The sequence below is a fragment of the Aotus nancymaae genome, unplaced genomic scaffold (genome assembly GCF_030222135.1).
Source record: "Aotus nancymaae isolate 86718 unplaced genomic scaffold, 86718_ANA_hifiasm-v0.15.2.pri h1tg000044l, whole genome shotgun sequence".
Classification (NCBI taxonomy): domain Eukaryota; kingdom Metazoa; phylum Chordata; class Mammalia; order Primates; family Aotidae; genus Aotus; species Aotus nancymaae.
Window position 1 is genome coordinate 3,301,971 of NW_026988458.1, and position 19,537 is coordinate 3,321,507.

Sequence of the window (19,537 nt, forward strand, 5' to 3'; positions counted from 1 at the left end):
GTCCAGCCACCTGTTCCTGCTCCCGCCCGCTGTGCTGACCCTGGGCCCGGAGGACCTCACAGATAAACCAGCTCAGCTTTCCGGGCAGTTGATCTCAGGGAAATCTTTAAATAGGAGCAGCTGTTGCTTTCTGAAGGAAGTTTCTGGGAATGTGTCTACTTAGTTCAAGTAATATTTTGGAATTTTGCTTTAAAATACTCTATTTTTAGAAATATTGAACACTAATGTCATAAATCAGTTTAGTCACATATTATAAATTTTATGTCTTTAATACATATGTAGAAACTAAGTGCACACATGGACAGTGGCCAGGCCAGACTTAAAAACAGAGCTTGGACACACAGCATGCAGCTGCTGCCCCGGAAGCCAGCCCCGGGTGGAGACGCGGAGCCCAGCCCTGGCAGCCACCTGCTGCAGGTCAGACTTGCAGGAAGTCAGGTTGCAAACAATGACTCTGTAACAATCAGCCCCGATGGCCCAGACTTGATTAATAATTGCCCTAATTTTTGTCCCTACTTCCCACTCAGGACCAAGAAGAGAAAAGCAAACACACTCCTTCACTGGTCACTCGACAATGCCACATTCAGCCACAGCCCACAGCATCCTCAGGCCAACAGCCACCTTCAGGGTGAGCCTGCAGGAGCCTCCCTTGTCGTCACCATAAATCTCTCCCACTCCCCTGCCTGCCTTCTGATCCCTGCCAGATTCTCCAGTCGGCAGCTGATGCCCTCGCTACAGCAAGCTCCGAATAATGCGCTCTGCTTTTGTCTGGGTGGTTTCTGTTTACTTCCATGATATTTAAATATATCTGGATGCACGCTATCCCACCTGCTCCTACCCAGCCCTGCAAGAAGGGTAGTGCAGGCATTCCTTGTGTTTTTGAAGGCTTGGAACTTCCAATTACTCAGCTAAAGCTACAGCGAAAGAGAAAAACAATCCATGACACTTGCTGAAGACAGAAAGCAGAATTTACTCAAGGGGCAATGGCCACAGGTTCAAGCTCCTTCCCAGTTCTGTGACTCCTGATAGAAGAATCAGGCACCGGACAGAGAGTGCCCTGGGCACTGGGTCCAGCCACCTGTTCCTGCTCCCACCTGCTGTGCTGACCTCGAGCTCGGAGGACCTCACAGATAAACCAGCTCAGCAGATAAACTGCTGCAGTGGGACTCGCAGTGGAGAGAGATGAGCTCAGCTCCAAAGACAGCACAAACACTGGGAATTTGTAGCCAAGGAGTAGACTGGGGTCAGCGGATGGAAAATGAGTAAGCGGAAATCTCAGGGCCAAGGGGGGTTGTGGCTAAAACCACCTAGCAGGATTCCTGGGAAGGCAGGCAGGGTGCTTGGATGTCACCCGGGGACAGTGGAGGCTGAGGAGCTCACTTAGGCCTCGAGGGTGACTGGGAATGGACGATGACCCTGCATGTTGTAGGGAAAGGTCACAAACAGTCACCATGGGACAAGCCCATCAAAATTCAGTGGCCCTTGCTGAAATTTTACATATTTCAAAGCTTTTATTTCAGATTCAGATATCGTAAAATCAGGCAAATAAAAATCTTTTCCCAATATATGTCCTTCATGATGCTCCTAAATATTCTGAAACAGATCTTAGAGGGTTTACAAGGTCAAAATTGATTCTGCAATAATACTAAGAATAATACTGAGATTTCATTTTTGTTAACATGCAGTGTGTTCTTGCTATCTTTCAATGAAACAATAAATATATGTTAAATGTTCTCAAAAACTTAACGTAGATGATGGGGTGATGGATGTAGCCAACCACCATGGCACGTGTATACCTATGGGATAACAAACCTGCATGTTCTGCACATGTATCCCAGAACTTAAAGTACAATTAAAAAAAAGAGTTTTCAACTTCAGTGTTGAATGTAACAAATATGGCTATGACCTACATAAACAGAAGCTGAAGTCTTCGTTAAATCCTAAGAGTGTTAAAAGTGTCCAGAGATCAAAAAGGTAAAACCAACATTTGAGGACGAAACCACCTTTCTCCTTGCCAAAACCACAGGCACGCTTGGGTGCATCTCCCTGAGTTGCTGCTATGAGTATGTTCAACCGTTTTTCAGAAGAGAAACCTGAGGGCTAGGGTGGTGCTGAATTCTATGTGCTAACTGGACTGGGCCGCAGGAGACCCAGCATTTAGTCAAACGTTACTCTGGGTGTGTCTGTGAAGGTGTTTCCCGGTGAGACAGACTCTAGAATCTTCGAGCTTGCCAAAGCACATGGCCCTCCACAATGCACGTGGCCTCACCCACCCAGTTCAGGCCTGAAGGGAACAAAAAAGACTGCCCCTGCCCATGCCAAGCAAGAGGGAACTGTTCTCCCTCACCTTGGGCTGAACATCAGTCTTGTCCTGCCACTGGACTTAACTAAAACATCAGCCCTTTTGGGGTCTTAAGCCTGACAGCCTGGCCTGGAACTCATACTGCAGACGCTCTCCTGGGTCTCTGGGTTGTCGACTGCAGACTTGGGCTCACCAGCCTCCGTGATCATGTGAGCCGACTCCCAATAAGAAATCTCTCTCTGGATCTGACCATCCGGGGGGTTCTGTTTCACTGCCTGTCACACGTGAACGTGTTAGCAGCCTAGCGATGTCTTCATATCACTTTCTACAAGTCAGAAACATCCCTTTCCAATGTGGCAAAAATGAATATGTTTATTAGCATGACCCAATGACATAGCCTCTATCTAGCATATAAAAATAAGCAAAAGTATATAAACTTAAAATTATGCTCAGGAATCAGTGTTTCGATATTCTATCTTACTTAGAAATCATCCAGGTATTCACAAATTATACCTTAGTTAGCTCAATTTGAAATCACTCTAAGATCTTAGGTTATCTAAAGATCTTGAAAATTATCTTCAAGCTGACAGTGCAACATAACAACCATTGAAGTAAACAGCTCATCAGAATAAGGATTCCATTTACTTAAAAACTTCTATTTTTTATAATCTTATAAATTACAAAGGAGCAATACTGGCTTATTCAATCAGTAAACCTGTTTTAGTTAAGGAATAACAAACCCAAGTAGTTAAGTACTCTACTTAACATTGCTAAATTAGGGAGAGTTGTTTTAAAACTAGATTTTAGATGGGATTGAATTTGTCTCATTTACCAAGGATTTGCTTAATTTTTAAACTTGAATATTTAGAACATTTCTGAATTAGATTTTGTATACATACACACACACATCACATCACATCACATTTAAAGCATGCTTTCATTAATTAAGTTCAATTTCCTTATTTTCTTAAAATTTTAGAAATTTTCACTTTATATAAGTGCTAATGTATTTCTGTAAGCCAATCAGACAGAGCTCCTTAAATTTAAGATATTTTATAATTTAACTTATTAATAGTGTGAAAGGAAAATAAATCTTGGAACCCCAAAATCACTAAGCCAAAGGGAAAAGACAAACTTGGAACTGCAAAGCTGCCCCCTATTTTATTCCTAAATAAGATACATACCAAGATAAAAAAGCTACATACCTCCCTCACAATTGACCCACAAGGAAATTCCCTGTGGATCAAGGGCACACAGAATTCAAAGTCATCCCTCTGCTCACATGAAACAAACGCATGTCTGATCGCTTCCTTTGCCCTCTTGTTTCACTAAGCCAGACTAAGGCATAAATGACTATTCCTGTCAATTGTGCATTCAGTTAAAGGTTAATCAGAAACGCAAAAGAACGCAACCATTTGTCTCTTAACTACCTATGACCTGGAAGCTCCCTACCCATGTTGAGTTGTCCCACCTTTCCAGACTGAACCATGTACACCTTACATATATTAATTTATGTCTTATGTCTCCCTAAAATGTATAAAACCAAGCTGTGTCCCAACCACCTTGGGCAAATGTCATCAAGACTTCCTGAGGCTGTGTAATGGGCATGTCCTTAACCTTGGCAAAATAAACTAAGTTGATTGAGGCCTATCTCAGATACCTTTTGGTTTACAATTTGACAACCACAAAGGGACTCTGAGTGGAGGTGCCCCTAACCTTTGACAAATCTCCTCCTGGTTCTCAGTTCATTAGCATGACCCAAAGACATAGCCTCTATCTAGCATATAAAAATAAGCAAAAGTAGGATCCAAGATGGCTGATCACTAGCAGCTCGGGATCGTAGCTCCCAGTGAAAGCACAGAGAACGAGAGGATGCCACACTTTCGATGAATTTTTGTTGCTCAAGGACCAAGAGATTCCCAGTGGAGGAGCCCTACAGGTCGCCAGGGTGACTCCTGTGGCCGGCGCGGCGGTTTTGCTGGTGCCTTAGAGCGGCAGTACTTGGTGCAGAGTCCGGATATTCCCGGGCAGAAAAGCACCATCAATCTTAACACCGCTGTTTTGGCCGGCGCAGTGGATTGCTCAGATTTCGGTGCTGGGAATCAACAAGTTGGACGTCCACTCAGAGACCTAGTTAGAAAGTCGGTAATTACAAAGACGACAGAGGGATAAATATACAATGAAGGGAAGAAACCAGCCTAAAAAGGCAGAGAATAATCAAAATCAGAATGCCTCTCCCTCTACAGGGGATCACAGTTCCTCATCAGCAACGGAACAAGGCTTAATGGAGAACGAGTGTGTTCCATTATCAGAAGCAGGTTTCAAAAGGTGGGTGATAAGAAACTTCTGTGAATTAAAAGAACTTGTTCTAACCCAATGCAAAGAAACTAAGAACCTTGAAAAAAGGTTTGATGAAATGCTAACGAGAATGGACAATTTAGAGAGGAATATAAGTGAATTGATGGAGCTAAAAAACACAACACGAGAACTTCGTGAAGTATGCACAAGTTTAAATAGTCGAATTGATCAAGCAGAAGAAAGGATATCAGAAGTCGAGGACCAGCTTAGTGAAATGAAATGAGAAGATAAGATTGGGGAAAAAAGGATAAAAAGGAATGAGCAAAGCCTCCAGGAAATATGGGACTATGTGAAAAGACCTAATTTACATTTGATAGGTGTACCTGAATGTGACGAAGAGAATGAATCCAAGTTGGAAAATACTCTTCAGGATATCATTCAGGAAAACTTTCCCAACCTGGCAAGGCAGGGTAATATTCAACTCCAGGTAATACAGAGACCACCACAAAGATATTCTTCAAGAAGACCAACCCCAAGGCACATAATTGCCAGATTTATTAGGGTTGAAATGAAGGAGAAAATACTAAGGGCAGCCAGAGAGAAAGGTCAGGTTACCCACAAAGGGAAACCTATCAGACTTACAGCAGATCTCTCAGCAGAAACCCTACAAGCCAGAAAAGAGTGGGGACCAATATTTAACATCCTTAAAGAAAAGAACTTTCAACCCAGAATTTCATATCCAGCCAAACTAAGCTTTACAAGCGAAGGAAAAATTAAATCTTTTGCGAACAAGCAAGTACTTAGAGACTTCACCACCACCAGGCCTGCTTTACAAGAGCTTCTGAAAGAAGCACTATACACATAAAGGAACAACCAATGTCAGCCTTTCCAAAAATATATCAAAAAGCAAAGAGCATCAGCACAATGAAAAATTTACACCAACTAATGGACAAAACAGCCAGCTAGCATCAAATGGCAGTATTAAACTCATATATATTCTAATTGGATAAAAAGCCAAAACCCATCGGTATGCTGCACCCAGACCCATCTCACATACAACGATACACAAAGACTCAAAACAAAGAGAAGGAGGAAGATTTACCAACCAAACAGAGAGTAAAAATAAACAAATAAACAAAAAGCAGGACATGCAATTCTTGCCTCTGATAAAGTAGACTTTAAAGCAACAAAGATCAGAAGAGGCAAAGAAGGACATTACATAATGGCAAAAGGATCAATGTAACAAGAAGAGCTAACAATTCTATAGATCAACCAGACAGAAAATTAACAAGGACATCCAGGACTTGAACTACAAGTAAACTTAATAAACATTTATAGAACTCTCCACTTCAAATACACAAAACATACATTACCACCTCACACCTATTCCAAAAGTGATTACGTAATTGGAAGTAAATCACTCCTCAGTAATCGCATAGCATTTCATAGGTTTAAATGAAATATTGGTTGGCTGCTTGTTTGTCATTTTCTTCCCTTATTCCTTCCTGTCTACATCATCAAGTATAATTATTGGTATAAAAGAGGTTTTCAATACCCATTTCTAAACTGCATTCTAGCCTGGGCAAGAAAGCAATACTCCCATTCTCTCTCTCTCTTTCTCTTCTTTTTTCTTCCTCTTCTTCATTTCTTCATTCTTTTTGTTTCTTTCTTTCTTTCTTCAAAAAAAAAAAAAAAAAAGAATGGCCCCAGTCATGCAGTCAGGCATCTAAAGCCTGGTGTGGGCCAGGCATGGTGGTGGCTAACACCTGTAATCCTAGTGCTTTGGGAGGCCGAGGCAGGACAACTGCTTAAGGCCAGGAGTTTGAGACCAGCTTGGGAAACACAGCAAGACCCCATCGCCCCCCCACAAAAAAAAAAAAGCAAAAGTATATAAACTGAAAATTATGCTCGGCAATCAGTGTTTCAATATTCTATCTTACTTAGAAATCATCTAGGTATCCACAAATTATACCTTAATTAACTTGATTTGAGCTATCTTATAAAGCTATCTTTATGGTTCAAACCAACAGGACAATTTGCTGAGGCCTGTGAGCTCCCCTCCCTCCAGAGAATCCCTGATCGCCCAATATTTCGTTGCAATCTAAAGATTATTTTGCCTTACAATCATCCAGAGATAAGAAAACTTTATACACTTCCACAAGAGATAAAGCCTGTTTTGAATTGCAGACAAATAATCATAAGACATACAGAGCTCAGATGTTCAGACACAGAGATGTCACAAAGAAGAATTCAAAGTTTTACAGTCATGTGAAGAATGACTCTTGTCATATTTATACAGTTGTTCGTTAGTATAAATGGTTACTGAATTTCAGGTCCTAAAAAGAATATAGAGATGAATTTATAAATAGATGCAAAACTAGTCACCGTCCACAGGGCAATCATTAATTGCATTCCACTGGACACAATTTGCATTTCTATTGAGAAGATCATTTGCATTTCTATTCATTTTCTACAACGTCTGGAGTCGTAAGGTGGTTTTTGCTTATTTTGCTGCCTTTGCGTTTTTCAGACTCTCTCACTATGTCCCCTGTGGCCTCCAGAGACTCTCACATGCGCTCACAACTCCACTTGGTCCTTCAGGCCTTGGCTCACATACTATGTCCTCAGAGATGTTTTCCCAGAACAACCAAGCTAAATTCGCTTTCACTGTGGTCCTCTCTCATAGTTCTATTATTCCCCTTCATAGAACTTATCCTAATTTGTCATCATATTTTTATTTGCAGCATTGTTGAAAGTCTGTGCATTCCACATGGCAGAGATAGTTTCTCTTTTCCTTCACATTCTACTCCCAGCATCTAGCTAGAGTGGTTCATAGCAGATATTCACAAATATTTCTTGAATACATAAAAGAGAGAAGTGGACAAACAATGAACAGCTTTCTGAAAGCTGAACTCACTCCAAGTTCTTTAAAGAATTAACATGAGGCCGGGCGCGGTGGCTCACGCCTGTAATCCCAGCACTTTGGGAGGCCGAGGCGGGTGGATCCCGAGGTCAAGAGATCGAGACCATCCTGGTCAACATGGTGAAACCCCGTCTCTACTAAAAAAATACAAAAAATTAGCTGGGCATGGTGGCATGTGCCTGTAATCCCAGCTACTCAGGAGGCTGAGGCAGGAGGATTGCCTGAACCCGGGAGGCGGAGGTTGCGGTGAGCCGAGATCGCGCCATTGCATTCCAGCCTGGGTTACAAGAGCGAAACTCCGTCTCAAAAAAAAAAAAAAAAAAAAAAAAAAAGAATTAACATGAGTGTTGGAACAGGGGCTACTCCTGTAGCTCTTTTAACCTACCTTTGTGTTCTGGAGAATAATGGACATCCTTCCTCTGTCTCTCCTAGATCAGCCCCCTGAGTTCTCAGGGCTTAGAGAGCTGTCCCTCTACCCTAACACTCCCGTCAGAGTCTCTTTCGGGGCCCCTGGGGGTGTCCATGGAAAGGCGAGTGATTCAGTTCTGCATACCAAAGTGGGTCTGAGTCCTGGCCTTGCCTGTGGTTTACAGGTGCACGTGGGTTTTCAGTCTTCAGAGCTTTCTCAGCCCTGCACCTGTTCTAAAAGGGCTAGATGAGGAAAGGAGCCCAGGAGTACAGTGGGCTTGGAGACTCTGAAGCTAGCTCTCCTGGTAGTTAAGAGCCACCCTGCAAGGTGTACCCTGCGCCAGGTGGCAGGCCAGCTTCGTCTCACGTCTCCCAGAGGCTCTACAGGGCAGGTGACCTAGCTCAGGCTGCTGTAACACAGCACAGACTGGGTGGCTGAAACAACAGACATTTATTTCCTCACAGCTCTGAACATGGAAAAGCCTAAGACTGAGACCCAGCAGGGTTGGCTTCTGGTGAGGGCTTTCTTCCTGGCTTGCAGACGGCCACCTTCCCACTGTCCTCACATGGCCTTTCCTTGGTGTGTGAGCATGGAGAAGAAAGAGACCTTCTTCTTTTACGGCACCAATCCTGTAGGACTAGGACCCCATCCTTAGGACCTCGTTTAAACTTTATTACCTCCTGGAAGCCCTATTTTAAATGCAGTCACATTAGGGGTTAGGGCTTGAACACATGAATTTGGGGAAGACAAGATTCAGTTGACAGCAGAAGGAACATCCTCATTTTACAGACAGGAAAGTTGAGGCAAAGGGGAGTTAAGCAAAGCCTGTTCTAGTCTTGGGGAGGGGAGCTGGGGTGAACCCCGGGCTATCAGGGGTCAGAGCCATGCCTCTGGCCAGCATGCTGTGCCTCCTCCCCAACACCAACATGATAGCCGCCACGCAAGTACCAGGTCTCACCAGGGACTGCAGACGCACTGAGTCAGGGCTCTGGTCAGAAGGCACAGTTACACTTGCTGGGCCACGGCTGCTTGAGAGGCTTAACACCCTGGAACCCTCCCTCACATAGCCAGGAAGCCACAGGGAAGAGTAAAGGGATCTGTAGGGCTACACAGGGCTGCACGACTTCACAAGGGTCTGCACTCCCAAGAGAGGAGAGGGCGTGAAAGAGTGAGGAACAGACAGACACCTGCTCATCCTCCCAAATGCCGGGCTGTGACTCCCACCTCAAGAGAACACACCCCAGGGAAGACCTGAAGCAGGACGTCCCCAGCAGGGTCCTAGGTGTGCCTGCCAATGCTTGCTTTTCCTAGCCTGGGAGCTCAGGACAGTCTGGCCATGGTTTGCCTCCCCTAAAACAACCGGAACGCCATACGTGGATTAGGTCAGAAATAAAGTGCAATCATTTTTTCCTCCCAAATATTACCAGGTGTTGGGAACTAATAACAGGTGTGGAACAAACTGAGTGGAAAGCAGAAAGTGTGAAGTGTACATTTACTGTCCAAAAAAGTGTGTAAATGACACATCTCTTAAAATTTATTTATTCTTCTTTCTTCAAAGTACAGCTTTTCGAAAATTGTGGTAATAGCTTCGTAAGACTTTTAAAAGCCTGCGAGTGAAGTTTTTAAAAATTTTTATTTATTTATTTATTTATCTATTTTTTACTTTAAGTTCCAGGATACAAGTGTGGAACATGCAGGCTTGTTACACACGTGCCATGGTGGTTCGCTGCACCTGTCAACCCATCACCTAGGTTTTAAGCCTCACATGCGTCATCTGTTTGTCTTATGCTCTCCCTCCCCTCGCCTCCCCCACTCACAGGCCCAGGCGTGTGTTGTTGCCCTCCCTGTGTCCATGTGTTCTCATTGTTCAACTCCCACTTATAAGTGAGAGCATATGATGTCTGGTTTTCTGTTTCTGTGTTACTTTGCTGAGGATGATGGCTTCCAGCTTCATCCATGTCCCTGCAAAGGACATGAACTCATCCTTTTTATGGCTGCATGGTATTCCACTGGGTATATGTACCACATTTTCTTTATCCAGTCTATCATTGATGGGCATTTGGGTTGGTTCCATTTCTTTGCTATTGTGAACAGTGCTGCAATAAACATATGTGTGCATATGTCTTTATTATAGAATTATTTACACTCCTTTGGGTATATACTCTGTAATAAGATTGCTGGGTCAAATGGTATTTCTGGTTCTAGAGACCTGAGGAATCGCCACACTATCTTCCACCATGATTGAACTAATTTACGTTCCCACCAACCGTGTGAAAGTGTTCCTATTTCTCCACAGCCTCTCCAGCATCTGTTGTTTCTTGACTTTTTAATAATCGGCATTCTGACTGGCACGAGATGGTATCTCATTGTTTTTGATTTGCATTTCTCTAATGATCAGTGATACTGAGCTTTTCTCATGTTTGTTGGCTGAATAAATGTCTTCTTTTGAGAAGCGTCTGCCCTTTGCCCACTTTTTGATGAGGTTCTTTGGTTTTTTTCTTGTAAGTTTGCTTAAGTTTCTTGTAAATTTGGATAAGACCTTTGTCAGATGGGTAGATTGCAAAATTTTTATCTCATTCTGTAGGTTTCCAGTTCACTCTGATGACAGTTTCTTTTGCTGTGCAGAAGCTCTTTAGTTTAATTAGATCCCACTTGTCAATTTTAGTTTTTGTTACAATTACTTTTGACAACTTCATTATAAAATCTTTTCCCATGCCTATGTCCTTAATGGTATTGCCTAGGTTTTCTTCTAGGGTTTTTATGGTTTTTGGTTTTACATTTAAGTCTTTAATACATCTTGAGTTAATTTTTGTATAAGGTATAAGGAAGGGATACAGTTTCAGTTTTCAGCATATGGGTAGCCAGTTTCCCCAGCACCATTTGTTAAATACGGAATCCTTTCCACACTGCTTGTTTTTGTCAGGTTTGTCAAAGATCAGATGGTTGTAGATATGTGGTCTTATTTCTGAGGTCTCTATTCTGTTCCATTGATCTGTATGTCTATTTTGGTACCAGTACCATGCTGTTTTGGTTATTGTAGCCTTGTAGTATAGCTTGAAGTCAGGTAGTATGATGCCTCCAGCTTTGTTCTTTTTGCTTAGGATTGTCTTGGCTATGCAGGCTCTTTTTTGGTTCCACATGAACTTTGAAGTCATTTTTCCTAATTCTGTGAAGAATGTCAATGGCAGTTTGATGGGAATAACATTGAATCTATAAATTACTTTGGTCAGTATGGCTATTTTCATGATATCAATTCTTCCTATCTATAAGAATGGAATATTTTTCCATTTGTTTTTGTCCTCTCTTATTTCCTTGAGCAGTGGTTTGTAGTTCTTCTTGAAGAGGTACTTCACATCCTTTCTTAGCTGTATTCCTAGGGATTTTATTCTCTTTTTAGTAATTGTAAATGGTAGTTCATTCATGATTTGGCTCTCTGCTTGTCTATTGTTGGTGTACAGGAATGCTTGTGATTTTTGCACATTGATTTTGCATTCTGAGACTTTGCTGAAGTTGCTTCAATTTAATGAGTTTTGGGGCTGAGACGTGGAGTTTTCAAATATAGGATCATGTTGTCTGCAAACAGACAATTTGACTTTCTCTCTTCCTATTTGAATACCTTTATTTACTTCTCTTGCTTGATTGCCCTGGCCAGAACTTCCAATACTATGTTGAATAGGAGTGGTGAGAGAGGGCATACTTGTTTTGTGCTGGTTTTCAAAGGGGATGCTTCCAACTTTTGCTCATTCAATATGATATTGGCTATGGGTTTGTCATAAATAGCTCTATTTTAAGATATGTTCCATCAATACCTAGTTTATTGATAGTTTTTAACATGAAAGGATGTTGAATTTTATCAAAGGTCTTTTCTGCATCTATTGAGGTAATCGTGTGATTTTTGTCATTGGTCCTGTTTATGTGATGGATTATGTTTATTGATTTGTGTATGCTGAACCAGCCTTGCATCTCAGGGATGAAGCTGATTTGATTGTGGTGGATAAGCTTTTTGATGCGCTGCTGGATTCAGTTTGCCAGTAGTTTATTGAGGATTTTTGCATTGATGATCATAAGGGATATTGGCCTGAAGTTTTCTTTTTTGTTGTGTTTCTGCTAGGTTTTAGCATCAGGATGATGCTGGCCTCATAAAATGTATCAGGGAGGAGTCCTTCTTTTTCAATTGTTTGGAATAGTTTCTGAAGAAATGGTACCAGCTCTTCTTTGTACCTCTGGTAGAATTTGATTGTGAATCATCTGATCTTGGGCTTTTTCGGTTGGCAGGCTGTTTATTACTGCCTTAATTTCAGAACTTGTTATTGGTCTATTCAGGGATTTGATTTGTTTAGTCTTCGGAGGGTGTATGTGTCCAGGAATTTATCCATTTCTTCTAGATTTTCTAGTTTATTTGCATAGAGGTGTTTATACTAGTCTCTGCTGGTAGTTTGTATTTCTGTGGCATCAGTGGTAATATCATTTTTTTTATCGTGTCTATTTGATTCTTCTCTCTTTTCTTCCTTATTAGTCTAGCTAATGGTCTATTTTATTAATTTTTTTCAAAACACCAGCTCCTGGATTCATTCATTTTTTGAAGGGTTTTTCGTGTCTCTATCCCTTTCAGTTCTGCTGCGATCTTAGTTATTTCTTGCGTTCTGCTAGCTTTGGACTTGTTTGCTCTTGCTTCTCTAGTTCTTTTCATGGTGATGTTAGGGTGTTGATTTCAGATCTTTCCAGCTTTCTGATGTGGGCATTTAGTGCTATAAACTTCCCTCTTAACACTGTGTTAGCTGTGTCCCAGAAATTCTGGTACATTGTCTCTTCGTTCTCATTGGTTTCAAAGAACTTCTTGATTTCTGCCTGAATTTCATAACTTACCCAGGAGTCATTCAGGAGCAGGTTATTCAATTTCCATGTAGTTGTGTGGTTTTGAGTGAGTTTCTTAACCCTGAGTTCTAATTTGGTTGCACTGTGGTCTGAGAGACTGTTTGTTATTATTTCAGTTCTTTTGCATTTGCTAAGGATTATTTTACTTCCAGTTATGTGGTTGATTTTAGAGTAACTGCCATGTAGCACTGAGGAGAATGTATAAATTCTGTTGTTTTGGGGTGGAGAGTTCTGTAGACACATATTAGGTCCATTTGATCCAGAGCTGAGTTTTTTTTTTTTTTTTTTTTTAATAAGGAAGAAAGAGAGAAAGAAAAAAAAGAATGAAGAAGAGGAAGAAAAAGGAAGAGAAAGAGAGAGAGAGAATGGGAGTATTGCTTTATTGCCCAGGCTAGAATGCAGTCTAAAAATGGGAATTGAAAAAGTCTTGATTATTTTTGTTAATTTTCTGTCTCATTGATCTGTCAAATATTGACAGTGAGATGTTAAAGTCTTCCACTATTATTGTGTAGGAGTCTAAATCTCTTTGTGGTTCTCTAAGAATTTGTTTTATGAATCCGGGTGCTCCCGTATGGGTGCATATGAATTTAGTTAGCTCTTCTTGTTGAATTAATCCCTTTACCATTATGTAATACCCTTCCTTGTCTTTTTTGATCTCTTTTGGTTTGAAATCTGTTTTGTCAGAGACTAGAATTGCAATCTCTGCTTTTTTTCTGCTTTGCATTTGCTTGGTAAATATTCCTACATCCCTGTATATTGAGCCTATGTGTGTCTTTGAACATGAGAGGAGTCTCTTGAATATATCACACCAACGGGTCTTGCCTCTATGCAATTTGTCAATCTGTGTCTTTTAATTGGGGCATTTAGCCAATTTATATTTAAGGCTAAAACTGTTATGTGTGAATTTGATCCTGTCATCATGATGCTAGCTGGTTATTTTGTACACTAGTTGATGCCGTTTCTTCATAGTGTCATTGTTCTTTGTATTTTTGTGTGTTCTGGAGTGGCTGGTACCAGTTTTTCCTTTCCATATTTAGTGCCTCCTTCAGGAGCTCTTGCAGGGCAGGCCTGGTGGTGGCAAATTCCCTCAGCATTTGCTTGTCTGAAAAGAATTTTATTTCTCCTTCTCTTAGGATGCTTAGTTTGGCCAGATATAAAATTCTGGGTTGAAAATTCTTTTCTTTAAGAATGCTGAATATTGACCCCTGCTCTCTTCTCTTGTAGGGTTTTTGCTGAGAGATCCACTGTTAGTCCAATGGGCTTCCCTTTATAGGTGACCTGGCCTTTCTCTATGGCTGCCCTTAACATTTTTTCCTTAATTTCGAACTTGGAGAATCTGATGATTGCATGTCTTGGAGTTGATCTTCTCGTGGAGTATCTTAGTGGGGTTTTCTGTATTTCCTGAATTTGAATGTTAGCCTGTCTTGCTAGGTTGGGGAAGTTTTCCTGGAAAGTATCCTGAAGTGTGTTTTCCAACTTGGTTGCATTCTCATCTCTTTCAGGTACTCCAGTCAGTCATAGGTCTCGTCTTTTTCATAGTCCCATATATTCTCAGAGGTTTTGTTTGTATGAAGTCTGGAGAAAGTTGCTTATAAGACGTTTGGATGTCACTGTACAGTCTTTGGGCTGGTCTGACAGAGCTAAGAGTCAGACAGAAAAATTAGCCAAGGTTTACCAGTCAAAAAGTTTGGTCCTATCCCCTAAAAGTACTATTTCTGTTGCCCATCTTTTGGCTGCAAGACAGCACTTGTCAAAGATTTTAAGGACAAGCAGCAGCTCTATAAGAGAAGACTGTGGTGCCATCAATAAGGTGTTGATGGGCAGGGTGCCTGACAGAGGTGGTAGACCCAATGAAATCAAACCTCCACTCCCAGAGATGCCACCATGGCAGAAGAGGCAAGATAGCCCCAGCAGTAAACAGAAGGCTCAGGAGGAGGAAGAGGTGGCTATGAACATTCCTCATATGGAGGACGAGAAGGTCATGAACAAGGAGGTGGGAGACATGGACATGGTGGCTATGACCATGGTGGCCAAGGGGAAGGAAGAGGAAATAACCAAAAAGAGGCTGCACAGATGGAGGGAGTGGAGGAGAAGGTAGCTACCAAGATGGTGGCTATCGAGATTCAGGTTTCCAGCCAAGAGGCTATTGTGGTGGCCACAGTGGTGGCTATCAAGGTAGAGGTTATGATGGCTTCCAGACATCTTCATATACAGGAAGTGGATACCAGGGTGGTGGCTACCAGCAGGATAATAGATACCAAGATGGCGGGCACCAAGGTGGTCGTGGCGGTGGTTGTGGAGGGCAAGGTGGTTGTGCAGATCAGAAAGGAGGCTGGGGAGGAAGAGGGAGCCAGAATTATCACCAAGGGGGTCAATATGAACAGCATTTCCAGCATGGAGTGCAGGGTCTATCCCCACAGGGTCTAGTGGGTGTTCTTTTGTGTGCGGAGATGATAGATCATAGAAAGGAAAGACACAAGGGCACAGAGATAAGAGAATTCAACTGGACTCAGAGGGCCACTGCTACCAAGGGGCGGAGTCCAGCAGTGGCCCTGAATGCCTGGATGTGCTGATATTTATTGCATACAAGGCAGGGGGCAGGGCCAGAGAGTGACTCATCTGACATGATTGGTAGAGGTCAAGCAAATCACATTCTTACAACATGGGGGGCCACGTGGGCACAGTTCAGGGGGTCATGTGGATACAGTACAGAGGGCCCCTCCCTCTCAGATAGCCGCTACAACGAGGGGAGGCACATACGTCAGTATCTTTCTATGTACTTATCAGAGAGATCAAAGGCTTTTAGGATTCCTCTATTCTTACTTCTCACAGCTTCTAAGAATTTACAGGGGAGCATCGGGTGGGAAAGTGGAACACGAAAGTGGACAAGGATGGTGACCATCGGAGCACAGCACCACGGAGAGGTGTTTAAGCCCCTGGATGTCTGCTGGCCGGCCTGGCTAGTGTCACACCTTCCTTGAGAGCCAGACAGAGCAGTTTTCTCTGAACATCCCAGTGAAAGGGAAACTCCCCCTCACAGCCTGCTAAGCAACGGGTGCCCCCCCAGGCGCTGGTGCTACCGCAAGGCCAGCCTGCTAAGCATTGGGTGCCCCCCAGGCGCTGGCATTACCGGAAGGCTGGCCTGCTAAGCAGTGGGTGCCTCCCCAGGCGCTGGCGTTACCACAAGGCCGGCCTGCTAAGCAGTGGGTGCCTCCTCAGGCGCTGGCGTTACCGCAAGGCCGGCCTACTAAGCAATGGGTGCCTCCCCAGGTGCTGGCATTACCAGAAGGCCGGCCTACTAAGCAATGGGTGCCTCCCCAGGCGCTGGCATTACCAGAAGGCCGGCCTACTAAGCAGTGGGTGCCTCCCCAGGCACTGGCGTTACCGCAAGGCCGGCCTACTAAGCAATGGGTGCCTCCCCAGGCGCTGGCATTACCGGAAGGTCGGCCTGCTAAGCAATGGGTGCCTCCCCAGGCGCTGGCATGACCGGAAGGCCGGCCTACTAAGCAGTGGGTGCCTCCCCAGGCGCTGGCATTACCGGAAGGCCGGCCTGCTAAGCAGTGGGTGCCTCCCCAGGCGCTGACATTACCGGAAGGCCGGCCTGCTAAGCAGTGGGTGCCTCCTCAGGCGCTGGCGTTACCGCAAGGCCGGCCTACTAAGCAATGGGTGCCTCCCCAGGTGCTGGCATTACCAGAAGGCCGGCCTACTAAGCAATGGGTGCCTCCCCAGGCGCTGGCATTACCGGAAGGCCGGCCTGCTAAGCAATGGGTGCCTCCCCAGGCGCTGACATTACCGGAAGGCCGGCCTGCTAAGCAGTGGGTGCCTCCCCAGGCGCTGACATTACCGGAAGGCCGGCCTGCTAAGCAGTGGGTGCCTCCCCAGGCGCTGGCGTTACCGCAAGGCCGGCCTACTAAGCAATGGGTGCCTCCCCAGGCGCTGGCATTACCGGAAGGCCGGACTGCTAAGCAGTGGGTGCCTCCCCAGGCGCTGGCATTACCGGAAGGCCGGCCTGCTAAGCAGTGGGTGCCTCCCCAGGCGCTGGCATTACCGGAAGGCCGGCCTGCTAAGCAGTGGGTGCCTCCCCAGGCGCTGGCATTACCAGAAGGCCGGCCTGCTAAGCAGTGGGTGCCTCCCCAGGCGCTGGCATTACCGGAAGGCCGGCCTACTAAGCAATGGGTGCCTCCCCAGGCGCTGGCATTACCGGAAGGCCGGCCTGCTAAGCAGTGGGTGCCTCCCCAGGCGCTGGCATTACCGGAAGGCCGGCCTACTAAGCAATGGGTGCCTCCCCAGGCGCTGGCATTACCGGAAGGCCGGCCTGCTAAGCAATGGGTGCCTCCCCAGGCGCTGGCATTACCGGAAGGCCGGACTGCTAAGCAGTGGGTGCCTCCCCAGGCGCTGACATTACCGGAAGGCCGGCCTGCTAAGCAGTGGGAGCCTCCTCAGGCGCTGGCGTTACCGGAAGGCCGGCCTACTAAGCAATGGGTGCCTCCCCAGGCGCTGGCGTTACCACAAGGCCGGCCTACTAAGCAATGGGTGCCCCCCAGGCGCTGGCATTACCGGAAGGCCGGCCTGCTAAGCAATGGGTGCCCCCCAGGCGCTGATATTACCGGAAGGCCGGCCTGCTAAGCAATGGGTGCCTCCTCAGGCGCTGACATTACCGGAAGGCCGGCCTGCTAAGCAGTGGGTGCCTCCCCAGGCGCTGGCGTTACCACAAGGCCGGCCTACTAAGCAATGGGTGCCCCCCAGGCGCTGGCATTACCGGAAGGCCGGCCTGCTAAGCAATGGGTGCCCCCCAGGCGCTGACATTACCGGAAGGCCGGCCTGCTAAGCAATGGGTGCCTCCTCAGGCGCTGACATTACCGGAAGGCCGGCCTGCTAAGCAGTGGGTGCCTCCCCAGGCGCTGGCATTACCAGAAGGCCGGCCTGCTAAGCAATGGGTGCCCCCCAGGCGCTGACATTACCGGAAGGCCGGCCTGCTAAGCAATGGGTGCCCCCCAGGCGCTGACATTACCGGAAGGCCGGCCTGCTAAGCAATGGGTGCCTCCCCAGGCGCTGACATTACCGGAAGGCCGGCCTGCTAAGCAGTGGGTGCCTCCCCAGGCGCTGACATTACCGGAAGGCCGGCCTGCTAAGCAGTGGGTGCCTCCCCAGGCGCTGACATTACCGGAAGGCCGGCCTGCTAAGCAGTGGGTGCCTCCCCAGGCGCTGACATTACCGGAAGGCCGGCCTGCTAAGCAATGGGTGCCTCCCCAGGCGCTGACATTACCGGAAGGCCGGCCTGCTAAGCAGTGGGTGCCTCCCCAGGCGCTGACATTACCGGAAGGCCGGCCTGCTAAGCAATGGGTGCCTCCCCAGGCGCTGGCATTACCAGAAGGCCGGCCTACTAAGCAGTGGGTGCCTCCCCAGGCGCTGGCATTACCGGAAGGCCGGCCTGATAAGCAATGGGTGCCTCCCCAGGCGCTGACATTACCGGAAGGCCGGCCTGCTAAGCAATGGGTGCCTCCCCAGGTGGTGGCGTTACCACAAGGCCGGCCTACTAAGCAATGGGTGCCCCCCAGGCGCTGACATTACCGGAAGGCCGGCCTGCTAAGCAATGGGTGCCTCCCCAGGCGCTGACATTACCGGAAGGCCGGCCTGCTAAGCAGTGGGTGCCTCCCCAGGCGCTGACATTACCGGAAGGCCGGCCTGCTAAGCAGTGGGTGCCTCCCCAGGCGCTGGCATTACCGGAAGGCCGGCCTGCTAAGCAATGGGTGCCTCCCCAGGCGCTGGCATTACCAGAAGGCCGGCCTACTAAGCAGTGGGTGCCTCCCCAGGCGCTGGCATTACCAGAAGGCCGGCCTGCTAAGCAATGGGTGCCTCCCCAGGTGGTGGCGTTACCACAAGGCCGGCCTACTAAGCAATGGGTGCCCCCCAGGCGCTGGCATTACCGGAAGGCCGGCCTGCTAAGCAGTGGGTGCCTCCCCAGGCGCTGGTGCTACTGCAAGGCATTTACTCTCACCTCCCGACCACTTCTCGCAATGTTCCTTCAGTTCCAAATTATATTTCACCTGATTATGTCTATACTATAAAACTAAAATGTTCCTACACTAACATAAAGATTATACAGAATAATGACGTAATAAGATTGATTATATAATTGAGTATGTGATTGAATCCAACATCTATTTGGTGTCTCATTGCTATAACTAAGTAATCAGTAAATCTATTTGGTATCATTGCTATAACTAAGTAATCAGCTATTTATTATGCTGGGGCAGACTGTGCCTTCAGTCTCTTGCCATGGCACCTGGGCAGCTTTCTTCCCACAGTGGAGGTAATCAGTATAATCATTTTGGATTTGGACAGGGAAGACATTATACTAGTGGAGGCTACTGAACCTCAGATTTTGCTAGAGCTCAAGTAATAGAAACTTAGTTTCAGAATCCTGAATTCAGCACCTATTTTGAATTGTGAGACCACAGGTGGCAGGCAGATTCCTGCTTGGCATAAGCATTTGTAGGTCTTCGTTCAATTCTGTTGGTTTTTTTTATTGGACTTACATAAAACTGTTTATTTGAGAAACATGTAACATCTCTCCTTTCTATGAAAAAAATTTAAAACATGATTAAAATTGCCTTTAATTAACCAGTAGACTGATTCCACAGTCAGAACATGCATACTTTTTTGAAGAAATTACTTGAATCAGTGGTTTTCATGTTTTCAATATGCAGTTTTGAAAATGAGGATTCAC

The 19,537-nt window shown here is 45.5% G+C and overlaps 1 pseudogene; it reads left to right on the forward strand.

Moving 5' to 3' along the window:
- The first annotated feature begins 345 nt into the window (after positions 1–345).
- On the forward strand, positions 346–19,182 carry LOC135268848 (protein FAM98A-like; annotated as a pseudogene).
- Positions 19,183–19,537: the final 355 nt, after the last annotated feature.